At 39.5% G+C, this 17,776-nt stretch overlaps 1 long non-coding RNA gene across 1 annotated transcript; it reads right to left on the bottom strand.

Moving 5' to 3' along the window:
* Positions 1-14,802: 14,802 nt before the first annotated feature.
* LOC110285978 (uncharacterized) lies at positions 14,803-17,537 on the bottom strand. Its single transcript, XR_002377098.3, has 3 exons — positions 17,390-17,537; positions 15,134-15,228; positions 14,803-14,996 (listed from the first exon to the last, which is right to left on the bottom strand). It is a non-coding gene; the product is annotated as an uncharacterized LOC110285978 (long non-coding RNA).
* Positions 17,538-17,776: the final 239 nt, after the last annotated feature.

Raw genomic sequence — 17,776 nt, 5'->3', positions numbered from 1 at the left:
GAATTCTCTGTTTAGCTCTGTTCTCCTTTTTAAAATTGGGTTATTTGGTTTTCTGAAGTGTAACTTCTTGAGTTCTTTGTATATCTTGGATATTAGACTTCTATTGGATGTAGGATTGGTAAAGACCTTTTTCCAGTCTGTTGGTTTCCATTTTGTCCTATTGACAGTGTCCTTTGCCTTACAGAAGCTTTGTAATTTCATGAGGTCCCATTTGTGGATTGTTGATCTTAGACATAAGCCATTGGTGGTCTGTTCAGGAAATTTTCCCTTATGCCCATGTGTTCGAGGCTCTTCCCCATTTTCTCTTTTATTAGATTCAGTGTATATAGTTTTATGTGGAGGTCCTCGATCCACTTGGACTTGATCTTTATACAGGGAGATAAGAATGGGTCAATTTGCATTTTTCTATGTGTTGACCGACAATTGAACAAGCACCATTTGTTGAAAATGCTGTTTTTTTTCCCCCAGTGGATGGTTTTAGCTCCTTTTCAAAGATCAAGTGGTCATAGGTGTGTGGGTTCATTTCTGGGTATTCAAGTCCATTGATCTACCTGCCTGTAACTGTACCAATACCATGCAGTTTTTATCACTATTCCTCTGTAGTACAGCTTGAGGTCAGGGATGGTGATTTCCTTAGAAGTTTTTATATTGTTGAGAATAGTTTTCGAGATCCTGGGCTTTTTGTTATTCCAAATAATTTTGAAAATTGCTCTTTCTAACTCTATGAAGAATTGAGTTGGAATTTTGATGGGGATCCCTTTGAGTGTGTAGATTCCTTTCAACAAGATGGCCATTTTTACTATATTAATCCTGCCAATCCATGAGCAGGGGAGATCTTTCTGTCTTCAGAGGTCTTCTATGATTTCTTTCTTCAGAGACTTGAAGTGCTTGTCATACAGATCTTTCATTTGTTTGGTTAGAGTCACTCCAAAATATTTTATATTGTTTGTGACTATGGGGAAGGGTATAATTTGCCTAATTTCTTTCTCAGCCTGTTTATCCTTTGAGTATAGGAAGGCTACTGATTTGTTTGAATTAATTTTATATCCAGCCATTTTGCTGAAGTTGTTTATCAGGTTTAGGAGTTCTCTGATGGAATTTTATACTATCATATTGGAAAATAGTGATATTTTAACTTCTTCCTTTCCAATTGGTATCCCTTTGACCTCCTTTTGTTGTCTAATTGCTCTAGCTAGAACTTCAAGTACTATATTGAATAGATAGGGAGAGAGTGGGCAGCCTTGTTTAGTCCCTGATTTTAGTAGGATTACTTCAAGTTTCTCTCCATTTAGTTTGATATTGGCTATTGGTTTGCTGTATATTGATTTTACTATGTTTAGGTATGGGCCTTGAATTCCTGATCTTTCTAAGACTTTTATCATGATTGGATTTTGTCAAATGCTTTTTCATCTAATGACATGATCATGTGGATTTTTTCTTTGAGTTTGTTTATATAGTGGATCATGTTGATGGATTTCCATATATTAAACCATCTCTGCATCCCTGAGATGAAGCCTACTTGATCGTGGTGAATAATTGTTTTGATGTGTTCTTGGATTTGGTTTGCAAGAATTTTATTGAGTATTTTTGCATCTATATTCATAAGGAAAATTGGTCTAAAATTTGAATCTTTGTGTGGTTTTGGTTTCAGTGCAACTGTGGTTTCATAGAATGATTTTGGTAGTGTTCCTTCTGTTTCTTTTTTGTGGAATAGTTCAAAGATTATTGGTATTAGGTCTTCTTTGAAGGTCTGAGAGAATTCTGCACTAAGCCCATTTGGTCCTGGGCTTTTTTTTTTTTTTTTTTTTTTTTTTGGTTGGGAGACTTTTAATGACTGCTTCTATTTCTTTAGGGGTTATGGGACTGTTTAGGTTGTTTATCTGATCCTGATTTAACTTTAGTATTTGGTATCTGTCTAGAAAATTGACCATTTCATCCAGATTTTCCAGTTTTATTGAATGTAGGCTTTTGTAGTAGGATCTGATGATTTAAAAAATTTCCTCAGTTTCTTTTTTTTTTTTAATTAGGTATTTTCCTCAATTACATTTCCAATGCTATCCAAAAAGTCCCCAATACACTCCCCCTCCAGTCCCCCGCCCACCCACCCCCACCCCTTGGCCCTGGCATTCCCCTGTACTGGGGCATATAAAGTTGGCAAGTCCAATGGGGCTCTCTTTCCAGTGAAGGCCGACTAGGCCATCTTTTGATACAAATGCAGCTAGAGTCAAGAGCTCTGGGGTACTGGTTAGTTCATCATAATGTTCCACCTATGGGGTTGCAGTTCCCTTTAGCTTCTTGGGTACTTTCTCTAGCTCCTCCATTGGGGGCCCTGTGATCCATCCAATAGCTGACTGTGAGCATCCACTTCTGTGTTTGCTAGGCCCCGGCATTGTCTCACAAGAGACAGCTATATCTGGGTCCTTTCAGCAAAATCTTGCTAGTGTATGCAATGGTGTCAGCGTTTGGAAGCTGATTATGGGATGGATCCCTGGATATGGCAGTCTTTAGATGGTCCATCCTTTCTTCACAGCTCCACACTTTATCTCTGTAACTCTTTCCATGGGTGTTTTGTTCCCAATTCCAAGAAGGGGCACAGTGTACACACTTTGGTCTTCGTTCTTCTTGAGTTTCATGCGTTTAACAAATTGTATCTTATATCTTGGGTATCCTAAGTTTTTGGGCTAATATCCACTTATCAGTGAGTACATATTGTGTGAGTTCCTTTGTGAATATGTTACCTCACTCAGGATGATGCCCTCCAGGTCCATCCATTTGCCTAGGAATTTCATAAATTCATTCCTTTTAATAGCTGAGTAGTACTCCATTGTGTAAATGTACCACATTTTCTGTATCCATTCCTCTGTTGAGGGGCATCTGGGTTCTTTCCAGCTTCTGGCTATTATAAATAAGGCTGCTATGAACATAGTGGAGCATGTGTCCTTCTTACCGGTTGGAACATCTTCTGGATATATGCCCAGGAGAGGTATTGCAGGATCCTCTGGTAGTATTATGTCCAATTTTCTGAGGAACTGCCAAACTGATTTCCAGAGTGGTTGTACCAGCTTGCAATCCCACCAACAATGAAGGAGTGTTCCTCTTTTTCCACATCCTCGACAGCATCTGCTGTCACCTGAATTTTTGATCTTAGCCATTCTGACTGGTGTGAGGTGGAATCTCAGGGTTGTTTTGAGTTGCATTTCCCTGATGATGAAGGATGTTGAACATTTTTTCAGGTGCTTCTCTGCCATTCAGTATTCCCCAGGTGAGAATTCTTTGTTCAGTTATGAGCCCCATTTTTTAATGGGGTTATTTGATTTTCTGGAGTCCACCTTCTTGAGTTCTTTATATATATTGGATATTAGTCCCCTATCTGATTTAGGAGGGTAAAGATCCTTTCCCAATCTGTTGGTGGTCTTTTTGTCTTATTGACGGTGTCTTTTGCCTTGCAGAAGCTTTGCAGCTTTATGAGGTCCCATTTATCGATTCTCGATCTTACAGCACAAGCCTTTGCTGTTCTATTCAGGAATTTTTCCCCTGTACCCATATCTTCGAAGCTTTTCCCTACTTTTTCCTCTATAAGTTTCAGTGTCTCTGGTTTTATGTGGAGTTCCTTAATTCACTTAGATTTGACCTTGGTACAAGGAGATAGGAATGGATCAATTCCCATTCTTCTACATGTTAACCCCCAGTTGTGCCAGCACCATTTGTTGAAAATGCTGTCTTTTTTCCACTGGATGGTTTTTGCTCCCTTGTCAAAGATCAAGTGACCATAGGTATGTGGGTTGATCTCAGGGTCTTCAATTCTGTTCCATTGGTCTACTTGTCTGTCTTTATACCAGTACCATGCAGTTTTTCTCACAATTGCTCTGTAGTACAGCTTTAGGTCAGGCATGGTGATTCCACCAGAGGTTCTTTTATCCTTGAGAAGAGTTTTTGCTATCCTAGGTTTTTTGTTGTTCCAGATGAATTTGCAGATTGCCCTTTCTAATTCGTTGAAGAATTGAGTTGGAATTTTGATGGGGATTGCATTGAATCTGTAGATTGCTTTTGGTAAGATAGCCATTTTTACAATGTTGATCCTGCCAATCCATGAGCATGGGAGTTCTTTCCATCTTCTGAGATCTTCTTTAATTTCTTTCTTCAGGGACTTGAAGTTCTTGTCATACAGATCTTTCACTTCCTTAGTTAGAGTCACGCCAAGGTATTTTATATTGTTTGTGACTATTGAGAAGGGTGTTGTTTCCCTAATTTCCTTCTCTGCCTGTTTATCCTTTGTGTACAGAAAGGCCATTGACTTGCTTGAGTAAATTTTATATCCAGCTACTTCACCGAAGCTATTTATCAGGCTTAGGAGTTCTCTGGTGGAATTTTTAGGGTTACTTATGTATACTATCATATCATCTGCAAAAAGCGATATTTTGACTTCTTCCTTTCTGATTTGTATCTCCTTGATCTCCTTTTGTTGTCGAATTGCTCTGGCTAGGACTTCAAGTACAATGTTGAATAGGTAGGGAGAGAGTGGGCAGCGTTGCCTAGTCCCTGATTTTAGTGGGATTGCTTCCAACTTCTCACCATTTACTTTGATGTTGGCTACTGGTTTGCTGTAGATTGCTTTTATCATGGTTAGGTATGGGCCTTGAATTCCTGATCTTTCCACGACTTTTATCATGAATGGGTGTTGGATTTTGTCAAATGCTTTTTCAGCATCTAACGAGATGATCATGTGGTTTTTGTCTTTGAGTTTGTTTATATAATGGATTACATTGATGGATTTTCGTATATTGAACCATCCTTGCATCCCTGGGATGAAACCTACTTGGTCAGGATGGATGATTGTTTTGATGTGTTCTTGAATTCCGTTAGTGAGAACTTTATTGAGGATTTTTGCATCAATATTCATAAGGGAAATTGGTCTGAAGTTCTCTATTTTTGTTGGGTCTTTATGGGGTTTAGGTATCAGAGTAATTGTGGCTTCATAGAATGAGTTGGGTAGAGTACCTTCTGATTCTATTTTGTGGAATAGTTTGTGAAGAACTGGGATTAGATCTTCTTTGAAGGTTTGATAGAACTCTGCACTAAACCCATCTGGTCCTGGGCTTTTCTTGGTTGGGAGACTATTAATGACTGCTTCTATTTCTTTAGGGGATATGGGACTGTTTAGATCATTAACCTGATCTTGATTTAACTTTGGTACCTGGTATCTGTCTAGAAACTTGTCCATTTCATCCAGGTTCTCCAGTTTTGTTGAGTATAGCCTTTTGTAGAAGGATCTGATGGTGTTTTGGATTTCTTCAGAGTCTGTTGTTATGTCTCCCTTTTCATTTCTGATTTTGTTAATTAGAATACTTTCCCTATTCCCTCTAGTGAGTCTGGCTAAGGGTTTATCTATCTTGTTGATTTTCTCAAAGAACCAGCTCCTCGATTGGTTGATTCTTTGAATTGTTCTTCTTGTTTCCACTTGGTTGATTTCACCCCTGAGTTTGATTATTTCTTGCCGTCTACTCCTCTTGGGTGAACTTGCTTCCTTTCGTTCTAGAGCTTTTAAGTCGGTTGTCAAGCTGCTAATGTGTGCTTTCTCTAGTTTCTTTTTGGAGGCACTCAGAGCTATGAGTTTTCCTCTTAGAAATGCTTTCAATGTGTCCCATAAGTTTGGGTATGTTGTGGCTTCATTTTCATTAAACTCCAGAAAGTCCTTAATTTCTTTCTTTATTCCTTCCTTGACCAAGGTATCATTGAGAAGAGTGTTGTTTAGTTTCCACGTGTGTGTTGGCTTTCTATTATTTATTTTGTTATTGAAGATCAGTCTTAGTCCATGGTGATCTGATAGGGTGCATGGGACAATTTCAATATTTTTGTATATGTTGAGGCTTGTTTTGTGACCAATTATGTGGTCAATTTTGGAGAAGGTACCGTGAGGTGCTGAGAAGAAGGTATATCCTTTTGTTTTAGGATAAAATGTTCTGTAGATATCTGTCAGATCCATTTGTTTCATAACCTCTGTTAGTTTCACTGTGTCCCTGTTTAGTTTCTGTTTCCATGATCTGTCCATTGGTGAAAGTGGTGTGTTGAAGTCTCCCACTATTATTGTGTGAGGTGCAATGTGTGGTTTGAGCTTTACTAAAGTATCTTTAATGAATGAGGCTGCCCTTGTATTTGGAGCATAGATATTCAGAATTGATAGTTCCTCTTGGAGGATTTTACCTTTGATGAGAATGAAGTGCCCTTCCTTGTCTTTTTTGATGACTTTGGGTTGGAAGTCAATCTTATCAGATATTATAATGGCTACTCCAGCTTGTTTCTTCCTACCATTTGCTTGGAAAATTGTTTTCCAGCCTTTCATTCTGAGGTAGTGTCTATCTTTTTCTCTGAGATGAGTTTCCTGTAAGCAGCAAAATGTTGGGTCCTGTTTCTGTAGCCAGTCTGTTAGTCTATGTCTTTTTATTGGGGAGTTGAGTCCATTGATATTAAGAGATATTAGGGAGAAGTAATTGTTGCTTCCTTTTATTTTTGTTGTTAGAGTTGGTGTTCTGTTCTTGTGGCTGTCTTCTTTTAGGTTTGTTGAGGGATTACCTTCTTGCTTTTTCTAGGAGGTGGTTTCCGTCCTTGTATTGTTTTTTTTTCTGTTATTATCCTTTGAAGTGCTGGATTTGTGGAAAGATAATGTGTGAATTTGGTTTTGTCGTGGAATACTATGGTTTCTCCATCTATGGTAATTGAGAGTTTGGCTGGGTATAGTAGCCTGGGCTGGAAATTGTGTTCTCTTAGTTTCTGTATAACATCTGTCCAGGCCCTTCTGGTTTTCATAGTCTCTGGTGAAAAATCCGGTGTAATTCTGATAGGCTTGCCTTTATATGTTACTTGACCTTTTTCCCTTACTGCTTTTAGTATTCTATCTTTATTTAGTGCATTTGTTGTTCTGATTATTATGTGTCGGAAGGAATTTCTTTTCTGGTCCAGTCTATTTGGAGTTCTGTAAGCTTCTTGTATGTTCATGGGCATCTCTTTCTTTAGGTTTGGAAAGTTTTCTTATATAATTTTGTTGAAGATATTTGCTGGTCCTTTGAGTTGAAAATCTTCATTCTCATCTACTCCTATTATCCGTAGGTTTGGTCTTCTCATTTTGTCCTGGATTTCCTGGATGTTTTGAGTTAGGATCTTTTTGGATTTTGTATTTTCTTTGATTGTCGTGCCGATGTTCTCTATGGAGTCTTCTGCACCTGAGGTTCTCTCTTCCATCTCTTGTATTCTGTTGCTGATGCTCGCGTCTATGGTTCCAGATTTCTTTCCTAGGGTTTCTATCTCCAACGTTGCCTCAATTTGGGTTTTCTTCATTGTCTCTACTTTCCTTTTTAGGTCTTGGATGGTTTTATTCAATTCCATCACCTGTTTGGTCTGGTTTTCCTGCAATTCTTTAATGGATTTTTGTGTTTCCTCTTTAATGTCTTCTACCTGTTTAGCAGTGTTCTCCTGCAATTCCTTAAGGGATTTTTGTGCTTCCTCTTTAATGTCTTCTACCTGGTTAGCAGTGTTCTCTTGCAATTCTTTAAGGGATTTTTGTGCTTCCTCCTTAATGTCTTCTACCTGTTTAGCAGTGTTCTGTATTTCTTTGAGTTTGTTATTAAAGTCCTTCTTGATGTCCTCTACCATCATCATGAGATATGCTTTTAGATCCGGGTCTAGCTTCTCCGGTGTGTTGGGGTGCCCTGGACTGGGCGAAGTGGGAGTGCTGGGTTCTGATGATGGTGAGTGGTCTTGGTTTCTGTTAGTAGGATTATTACGTTTACCTTTCGCCATCTGGTAATCTCTGGGGTTAGTTGTAATCGTTGTCACTGTTTAAATATTGGAGCAGACTCTGTGTTCTACTCACCAGAAGTCTCAAGATCCTGTGGCGGGTGTTGTGGGTAGCTTGCTAGTGTCAGTTGACCCTGCGCCCTAGCTCCCCCTGTGCTGGTCAGACTGGAAGAGGCTTGTGGTCCTACTCAGGCCGGTTTTCTGCTTCCCTAACTAATGCAGTCTCAGGTCCCGCGCGCAATTCGATTGGAGCAGAAGCTGTGTTCCACTCACCAGAAGTCCCAAGATCCTGTGGCGGGTGTTGTGGGTAGCTGGCAAGTGTCCGCCGAACCTGCGCCCTAGCTACCCTAGTGTCGGTCAGACCTGAAGAGGCTTGTGGCCCTACTCAGGCCGGTTTTCTGCCTCCCCAACCAAAGCAGTTTCAGGTCCCGCGAGATTGGACTGGAGCAGAAGCTGTGTTCCACTCACCAGAAGTCTCAAAATCCTGTGGTGGGTGTTGTGGGTAGCTGGCGGGTGTCAGCTGACCCTGCGCCCTAGCTACCCGGGTGTCGGTCAGACCGGAAGAGCTTTCCTCAGTTTCTATTGCTATATCTCCCTTTTCATTTCTGATTTTGTTAATTTGGATACTGTCTCTGTGCCCTCTGGTTAGTCTATCTTGTTGATTTTCTCAAAGAACCAGCTCCTGGTTTTGTTGACTCTTTTTATAGTTCTTGTTTCTACTTGGTTGATTTCAGCCCTGAGTTTGATTATTTCCTGCCATCTACTCTTGGGTGTTATATTAGTTAGGGTTTTATTGCTGTGAACAGAAACCATGACCAAGGCAAGTCTTATAAAAAAACAACATTTAATTGGGCCTGGCTTACAGATTCAGAGGTTCAGTCCATTACCATCAAGGTGGGAGCATGGCAACATACAGGCAGGCATGGTGCAGGAGGAGCTGAGAATTCTATGTCTTTATCCAAAGGCTGCTAGTGGAAGACTGACTTCCAGGCACCTAGGGTGAGAGTATTAAGCTCACACCCACAGTGACACACCTACTCCAACAAGGGCACACCTCCAAATGGTGCCACTCCCTGGTGCAAGAATATACAAACCATCACAGGTGTATTTGCTTCTTTTTGTTTTAGAGCTTTCAGGTGTGCTGTCAAGCTGCTAGTGTATGCTCTCTCCAGTTTCTTTTTGGAGGCACTCAGAGCTCTGAGTTTTCCTCTTAGCACTGCTTTCATTGTGTCCCAATAGTTTGGGTTTGTTGTACCTTCATTTTCATTAAATTCTAAAAAGTTTTTAATGTCTTTCTTTATTTCTTCCTTGACCAAGTTATCATTGGGTAGGGCATTGTTCATGTGTATGTGGGCTTTTTTGTTTTTGTTGTTATTGAAGAGCAGCCTTAGTCTGTGGTGATCTGATAGGATGTATGGGATTGCTTCAATCTTCTTGTATCTGTTGAGACCTGTTTTGTGACCGATTATGTGGTCAGTTTTGGAGAAGGTACCATGAGGTGCTGAGAAGACAGTATATTCTTTTGTTTTAGGATGAAATGTTCTATTGATATCTGTTAAATCCATTTGGTTCATAACTTCTGTTAATTTCACTGTGTCTCTGTTTAGTTTCTGTTTCCATGATCTGTCCATTGATGAGAGTGGGGTGTTAAAGTCTCCCACTATTATTGTGTGAGGTGCAATGTGTGCTTTAAGGTTTAGTAAAGTTTCTTTTATGAATGTAGGTGCCCTTACATATGAGGAGAATAGATGTTCAGAATTAAAAATTCTCCTTGGTAGATTTTTCCTTTGATGAGAATGAAATGTCCTTCTTTATCTTTTTGATAACTTTTGGTTGAAAGTCGATTTATTCAATATTAGAATGGCTACTCCAGCTTGTTTCTTGGGACTATTTGCTTGGAAAAATTTTTTCCAGTCCTTTACTCTGAGGAAGTGTCTGTCTTTGTCACTTAGGTGTGTTTCCTGTATGAAGCAAAATGCTGGGTCCTGTTTTTGTGTCCAGTCTGTTAGTCTATGTCTTTTTATTGGGGGATTGAGTTTATTGATGTTAAGAGATATTAAGAAATAGTGATTGTTACTTCCTGTTTTTTTTTTTTTTGTTTGTTTTGTTTTGTTTTGTTGTTGTTAGAGGTAGAATTACATTTGTGCGGCTATCTTCTTTTAGGTTTGTTGAAAGATTACTTTCTTGCTTTTTCCAGGGTGTAGTTTTCCTTCCTTGTGCTGGAGTTTCCTTTGTATGGCTGGATTTGTGACAAGATGCTGTGTAAATTTGGTTTTGTCATGGAATATCTTGGTTTCTCTATATATGTTAATTGAGAGTTTTGCTGGGTATAGTACCCTGGACTGGCATTTGTATTTTCTTAGGGTCTATATGACATCTGCCCAGGATCTTCTAGCTTTCATAATCTCTGAGAAACCTGGTGTAATTCTGATAGGTCTGCCTTTATATGTTACTTGACCTTTTCCTCTTACTTCTTTTAATATTCTTTCTTTGTTTTGTGCATTTGGTGTTTTGACTATTATGTGATGGGAAGAATTTTTTTTCTGGTCCAATCTATTTGGAGTTCTGTAGGCTTCTTGTATGTTCATGGGCATCTCTTTCTTTAGGTTAGGGAAGTTTTCTTCTATAATTTTGTTGACGATATTTGCTGGCCTTTTAAGTCGAAAATCTTCATTCTCATCTACTCCTATTATCCATAAGTTTGGTCTTCTCATTGTGTCCTGGATTTCCTGGATGTTTTGGGTTAGAAGCTTTTTGCTTTTCTTTGACTGTTGGGTCAATGTTTTCTATGGTTTCTTCTGCACTTGAGATTCTCTCTTCTATCATTTTTATTCTGTTGGTGATGCTTGCATCTATGACTCTTGATCTTTTTCCTAAGTTTTCTATTTCTAGACTGGTCTCCCTTTTTGATTTCTTTATTGTTTCTATTTCCATTTTCAGATCCTGGATGGTTTTGTTCAATTCCTTCACCTGTTTGTTTGTGTTTTCCTGTAACTCTTATTTATTTATTTATTTATTTATTTAATATTTTATTTTTATTAGGTATTTATTTCATTTACATTTCCAATGCTATTCCAAAGTCCCCCACACCCTCCCACACCCACTCCCCCCCCCACCCACTCCCACCTGAAGGGAACAGGCTTCATCCATGAGGCCATGGGGAATCAGCATTCAGCCTGGGTACAGACCTTTCAGTGTAGCTGCTTTAAGGCTACATGTGGTCCTGTCAGGAACCTCTTACCCAGTGCTCTGTAAGTAAGCCCAATAAACTCACTAGTTACCTGGAATGGACATTCATGAAATCTTACCTTAGTTTATCATTAGGACTTTAGAAGGAGAGGTAGACATTGACACTTCTTCTAGGAAAGAAATTGTATTTTTAAAAATTATTTAATGTAAGTGAATGTGTGTGTGTGTGTGTTGTGTTTGAGAGTATATATGTATACCACATGCACTCTTGGAGCCTATGGAGTGGAAGGGTCCAAAATTTGCTGAAGAAAGACCCCAGACTCAGATAGTATACAAAACCAAAGAACATTTATTCTTCAGAAACAACTAGAATGCTAAGGTTACCATCATTTCAGAATGGCATCACAGACAAAGACATTGGACCCCCCTTATAACAGAACTGCTTAATTGATTCTGAGATAACAACAGACTTCTAAAACCTAGGGCACATTCCAAGGGGTTACAAAAACTATTAACTGAAGGTCATAAAGAAGATGTATACCACAGGTACAAAAGCAGGAGATAAGATATTGACCAGGTTTATCTGTATAAAACTTCAAGGACAGCTTAGTTATGGTCTTTAACTTTCCATGAACCTGTAAGCTAGTAATAAATAATTAATGTTTAGCCATATAATTATTCCTAGTGGATATGCATATGGACATTCTGTTATAAACCTCTTATTCAATTTATAACCTGAATTTATGTGCAAACGTGTAGTAAACTTTTTGCCATGTGAACACACACTCTGAAAGTTGTACAAGTGCCAAGAACAAAGGAGAGAGACAGGCCTTCCTCCTCTTCTCTTCCAGATACTTAGAGAAGTGCAATTCCTTGCCAAAATAGCTTGCAGAGATAGAACAAAGGCCTTTGTACCTAGCCTCTGGTTGATTTGCTCGGAGGTGCTATACTAGAGACTGCAGCTTCTCATCTCAGAGCAACCCAGATAATCAGATCAGCTGTAGAAGCAAAGTAGCTTACACTTAGAATGGATAGCAAATGGTTTATGGCCTAGTTTCTGAGTGGAGACAAAATGGAATAAAAAGGACTCTTCATGAGGAATTATAGATGGTTGTGAACTGCTATGTGGATGCTGGGAATTGAATAAGAGTTCTCTTTAAGAGCAATAAGTGCTCTTAATCTGGGAATGTCTCTCTACCCATGGGCAAGAATTTTAGAAACACCGTCTAGGTAAATGACTGTCACCCAGCTTCTTGAGCCAGAAACCCTGACATTGTTCTCAATACCTTCCTCAGGTCTTTGTACAGAGATTGGTGTACCTATTAAGTCCCAGAAATCTTGCCTCTAAACCATGTCTCAACTCTTCCTGAGTTTTTCTTTACCATCCTTTAGTCTAGACAGAAATCTAATAGATGCTTTCTGAATACCATCATTCTTGTTGTATCCCTGTACCTGGACTATATGTCTTAATTTTTCTAGGAGGAAACCTCGATCATGGTCATCAGGGAAAGAATAGGGATTGGGGCAGGTGTGAATCACAGTCCTTCCTTTTACATTGTGAAATTGTTGAATTGGAGCAGAATGACTCTGGTACAGCAAGGATAGGGATGTTATCATCAATATTGTTGGCACTGATCTTCCATGTTAGAGACCTTTTTATGGAAAAGATTCAATAAAAAATATTTTAAGCTTTTTTGGGTTGTATGGTCTCTGTTCTGGTGTGACAGCTTCAAATATCAACTTGACATACCAAGAATCACCCACAAAGAGAATTTCAGTAAAGAGTTGACTACATTTGGTGGCTTATGGACATGCCTTTGGACAATTGTCTTAATTAAACTAATTGACATGAGAAGACCCAGTCACTGTAGACAGTAACATTCCCTCGGCAAGAGTTCCTGAACCACACAAGAGTAGAGCTGAAAACAAGCAAACAAAGGAGTGAGAATAGTGCATTAATTTCTCTCTGCTCTTGACTGTGGATGATCTATGATCAGATGCTTCAAATTTCTGCTGCCTCAGTTTCTTTACAATAATGGACTGTACACTGGAATTGTTGGCTAAAATAACATTTATTCCCCTAAGTATTTTTTTTTTCTGGCTTCTAGTTCTGGGGTAGTCCATTACGACAGGAAAGTCAAGGCAGCAGGAGCCCAAGGTGATGGGTCACATCACAACCACAGTCAGGAAGGAGACAGTGATGGATGCTCTGCTCAGTTCCCTTTTGAAATAGAGCCAGGAGGAATATATGGGAAGATTTGGAGGGAGGAAAGGAAAGTGAACAGTGATACAATTATATTATACTCTCAATAATAAGAACTAATTAAGAAATCTGGCTTATTATGAAATGCCACCTTAAACTATGTAATAGAAGACTTGATAAACAATTTTGTATTATATAGTGATAAGATAGTGAGTGTGATTGTTTTTCTCAGTTGCAAGCTTGATGAGATCAAGAATCACCTGGGAGATACCACAGGGCTCTGGGAATGCCTGTGGAATAATATGTTGAAGACTAATTGGTATAGGAAGACCTAAGTAGTTTTTGTCAGGCATTTTATCATAGCAACAGTAATGAAATGAGGACTCCTGGTATTGGACTCTGCTGTTGTATTAAAAAGGGAGCTAGGAAAAAAAATCAATGGTTGCAGCTGTTATACAATAAAATTATTTGTAAAAACAGATGTGCTAAGTTTTCCTTCAAACTTTAGTCTTGTACCCATATCCTGGAGGGAGGTGTGGAATCTTTGAGTCACATAGCTTGGTGGAAGGTCTTTAGGTCATTTGTTGCAGTAAGTACCCCTTATAAGAGGGTAGTGTAAGCCCTTGGTGGTGCCCTGTGCCCTAGACTTCTCTAACCTTAACACCTTACAGAAAAAAAAGCCCAATATCAGGCCACAAAACCCCATCAATCCCTAGCTTGCCCCAAGATCAGGCCACAAAATTTCTCTAATCCCAAGCCACCCTGGAGAGCTCCAACCCATCAAAAGCCCTATATAAAGTTCTATATAACTGCCTTCTGCTCAGTTCTTTGCTACTTCTCACACAAGCAGAGGCAGCTACCATCTTGTGTCTTTCCCAATGAATCTCTGGTGTGAAGTTTGTTGAGTCATGGTGTGACTTTTTGGTATTTCTTGGCTTTCAACGGTAAGGATACCTTTTCCTTCATAGCTGTAAGGCTTTCACTGGGGAAATACCTCCACTGGGGAAGCCTTTTCCCTCAGAGCTGTAACTCTCACAGGTAGTTATGAAAAGAGCAAGTCTGGTTCTACCCAGCTTCCTCTGTTCCTGGATGGACAAACTGTGGCTCATCTTAATGAGAGGTTCCATACTACCGTCTTCCCTTTGTTAAAATGTTCTCCCTAGAACTGGGGCAATGGAGTGTTATGCTTTTGAATCTTTAAATTGGAGCAAAATAGATTTCTCTTCCTCACAACTAGGTTGTGACACAGTGATAAACAGCCAACTAATATATGAAGTATCTGCTTTGTAAAGCCTCAAATTCTTTGAGATCAAGGACAATGTGTTTTTCACAAAGTTTACTTAACTCCTGCCCTGAAAAGAGCTTTTAACATATCAAATAAGCATTCAATACATAGTTATTAAGTAAATAAATGATTGTAGAAAATCACAGTTGTAGATAATTGATCTTCCAACCCACAAACTCAGGCTAGGGGAATACATACATGAATACAGTAAGACTTATAGATGCCCACACAACAAAACAATAAATGCCCTGGGGAGAAATTTTGGTTAAAATACACATTAAATTCCTATGTATTCAATAAACTATGATTTATCAAACTGAATCAAATCACAAGATTCAGGGTGAAAGCAATGGGTAAGATATTTCTTTATTTGTTAGAAAAGGGAGACCTTGGCTTAGGAAAGCCCAGAAGGTGGAGGACTTCTTTGGGTTCCAGTGAAAGACACTCTTTAGATTTGCTCAATTATATGGTAGATTTCACTTGGATTTCGTTGAATGCTGTTTAGATGTTTTCTGGGCTCACATATTCCTGGAAAATACAGACACAAGGTGGAACACTGAGTGACAGGAGGATAGTCACACTCAGAGGGCTTAGACATTGTGTGACTCTTGTTTCTGAACAGGGTATGGGAAACCTTGTTCAGTCTCCCTCTAAATGCCACTTACCTATTGCCACCTTTAGGGCTGTTCATGTACTTGAAAAGTCTTCTAATACCTTCATACAAGACAGCTACCAGACCAAAAACAGCTGCTAATGGGATCTAGGAGCAGAATAAACAGAGAGGACCTGACAACAAGTTTGGACACCAAAAAATTCAATTTTGAAATTAGCTTAATCATGGACTGTCTCTATGGCTTTGGGAAGTCCTCCATTGTCTCTCTGTCTTTAAGAGGATCCTGTGTGGATGCAAAAGGGTTTTTTATTTTACCCCTCACCATCAGTGATCCTCTAAGGAGGAGGTGTCATTACCCCAGGCAAATGCTTTGGTTGTTTGCCCAGGTTGAGAGGTGTGGTCTGGAGTCGGTGAGACAGTGAAAGTGCTCTGTGTTGGTAGTGAACAGTGTTTGTACTGGGTATAAGAACACAGAAGAAAGTGAGATAGAGGGGAAAAGAGGTCTGAGCATCACGAGGGAAGAAGAGGTCTGTGGAAAAAGCCTCCTGGCGGAACGGAGACTATCTTCAGTGATGAGTAGTTTTACTGGAACTGATGTACACTTCTACTGTTTCTCTGAGCTACTAGATAAAGCCAGGCTCTGAGACAATCTGCTCACCTGTGACAGTGGAATTTTGAGGGGGTTAGGAGGAGAAAGTGAGGCTTCCTTTTGGCTGGTGAAAAAGCCAGTAAAGTGAACTAACTCAGCAGAGGAGGAAACCAGGGGACTATAAGCCTGATACTAGGTAGGCAGGAAGAGACTGGGAGTGCCCTTTAAAGCCATGAAACCATTGGAGATATGTGGATAGCTGTATGTCTGTATGTCATCATCTTCTGAGATGAGTTGGTATTAGCAATGCCTTGATTGATAGGAAACTAGAAGAAAGACAGAGAACAGATTTCAAGTGCAGTGATGAAAAATCTCCACACAAGGCATACTCAAGCAACTGGACTCTCATTGCTAGACTGGAAATCCAGTTGCACTGGCTCTCAGTAAGAGCCAATGATCTGAAGGCTGCTTGTAACTAACTCAAGGTAAAGATGAACGGCAGAGGATAACAAAGCTCAATATGAATTGATGCTGTTCAAGTATTCCCTCCTGTCCCAAAGCTAATAAAGCTGAAAGGTGAACTGATTGTAACACGTAATAATTATTCTGTCTTAAACACAATTTTGAGTTCTAGGCTATGCAATGAAACTTCTAGCTGATTACAAGTTAAAAAAAAAACAGTAAGGTTATTTATTTCCTCTTTGGTTGGTTTGAAAAGGTGAAGTGTCACTTAGGTGCCTAAGGCAAATGCCTGAAAGGCATGTATCTTAAATCCAAATCTTACTCTAAAATGAAAAGACAAACTTGGTGGTGGTGTGGTAGTAGTGGGGGGAGGCAATGGAGCTTTTATTTGTTCTTCTTCTCAGAGTAGCCATGCTGAACAAATCTTATTTTCACGAGTGTCTCTTTAATTGACACCTTGAAGATATTAGTCTAGCTTATTAGAGATATTTGGGCCCAGGTGTAGACCAGGTGTCACCTAAGAGGAGACCACATTTGTACCCCTCAAAATAAAATGTAAAAAGCAAAGGCCCTAGGTGCCTGCTTCTATTTTCCTAGCGCGCTTGTTGTGTACTTTATTAAGTGTAAATTTCTCTTCTTTTCTCACCATCTTAACAACTACCAAGATCCACACAGCTTGCCATCCTGCCTTGTGGATTTTTTTCTTTCTTTCTAATGTCAGTAATTTTTTCTTGAGTCTCCATAGTTCTCTTTTGAATCTGTTTTAAAGTTCTGTGTGTGTGTGAGTGTGTGTGCGTGCGTGCACACAAGTGTGTTTTTACATTCATGGATAGGATTGGAATGTGTGGTGTGTGAGTATGTTACTCTGTGGAGGGGCAAGCTTTGGGAGAGGGGTGAGGAATGGTGACTCAGAAGAGGCTGTGTGTGGTTGGTTGTGCAGGTGGAAGGATTTCAATTGCAGGGAACACAGAGTTCATGTCACAACTTCTAGAGCAAGATCCTGCTCCTGTCAAGCCACCAGTCTCTCTTCCTTCCTACACTCAGACCATATTCCAGCTCTGTGGACACAGGGAGACATTGACCTGCAAAGAAATCATTGCTTCCCATGGGTACCTTACCTCTTCACGGTGGCTGAGTTTTCACACAAGGTTTGAAATCAGATGCATGCATCCACTCTTCCTAAGGCCAAAAAACAGGACTACATTCCTCCCAAGGGCAGTCAACCGACTGAGACTTTTCCTTATAAATCAGACTTACAGACATCCTGAAGTTGGCACTCTCTGATCCCATGCTTGGCTCTTTTCTGTCCTTAGGAGTTTAGGATAAAGCAGGATTTTAGGAAGCTGACTAGGAAGCAATTCCTGTATCACAGAACACAAACTAAAGGAGCTAGGAAGTTCTTTATATAGTGAACCTTTATATAATGAGCCCGAGGGCAAAATGAAACAACTTGCTTAACTGCCATTTTTGGCTGATCTATTTTAGTTAATCTCTAACTTATTTATAGCTTTGAGGTTCAGTTTTTGTTTTCTCTAACAGAAGCATTTAAAGGAAATGCCCTGGTTGTGTTTCACTAGCTTTTCCCCTCCTTCCTTTCCCTGTTTATACCAAAGCTACTTATCTCATTGGTTTTGTTTCCTGGAG

The sequence above is a fragment of the Mus caroli genome, unplaced genomic scaffold (assembly GCF_978045245.1).
Source record: "Mus caroli unplaced genomic scaffold, Mus_caroli_1 scaffold_20, whole genome shotgun sequence".
Classification (NCBI taxonomy): Eukaryota; Metazoa; Chordata; class Mammalia; order Rodentia; family Muridae; genus Mus; species Mus caroli.
This window is presented reverse-complemented; position numbering and strand designations above follow the sequence as displayed.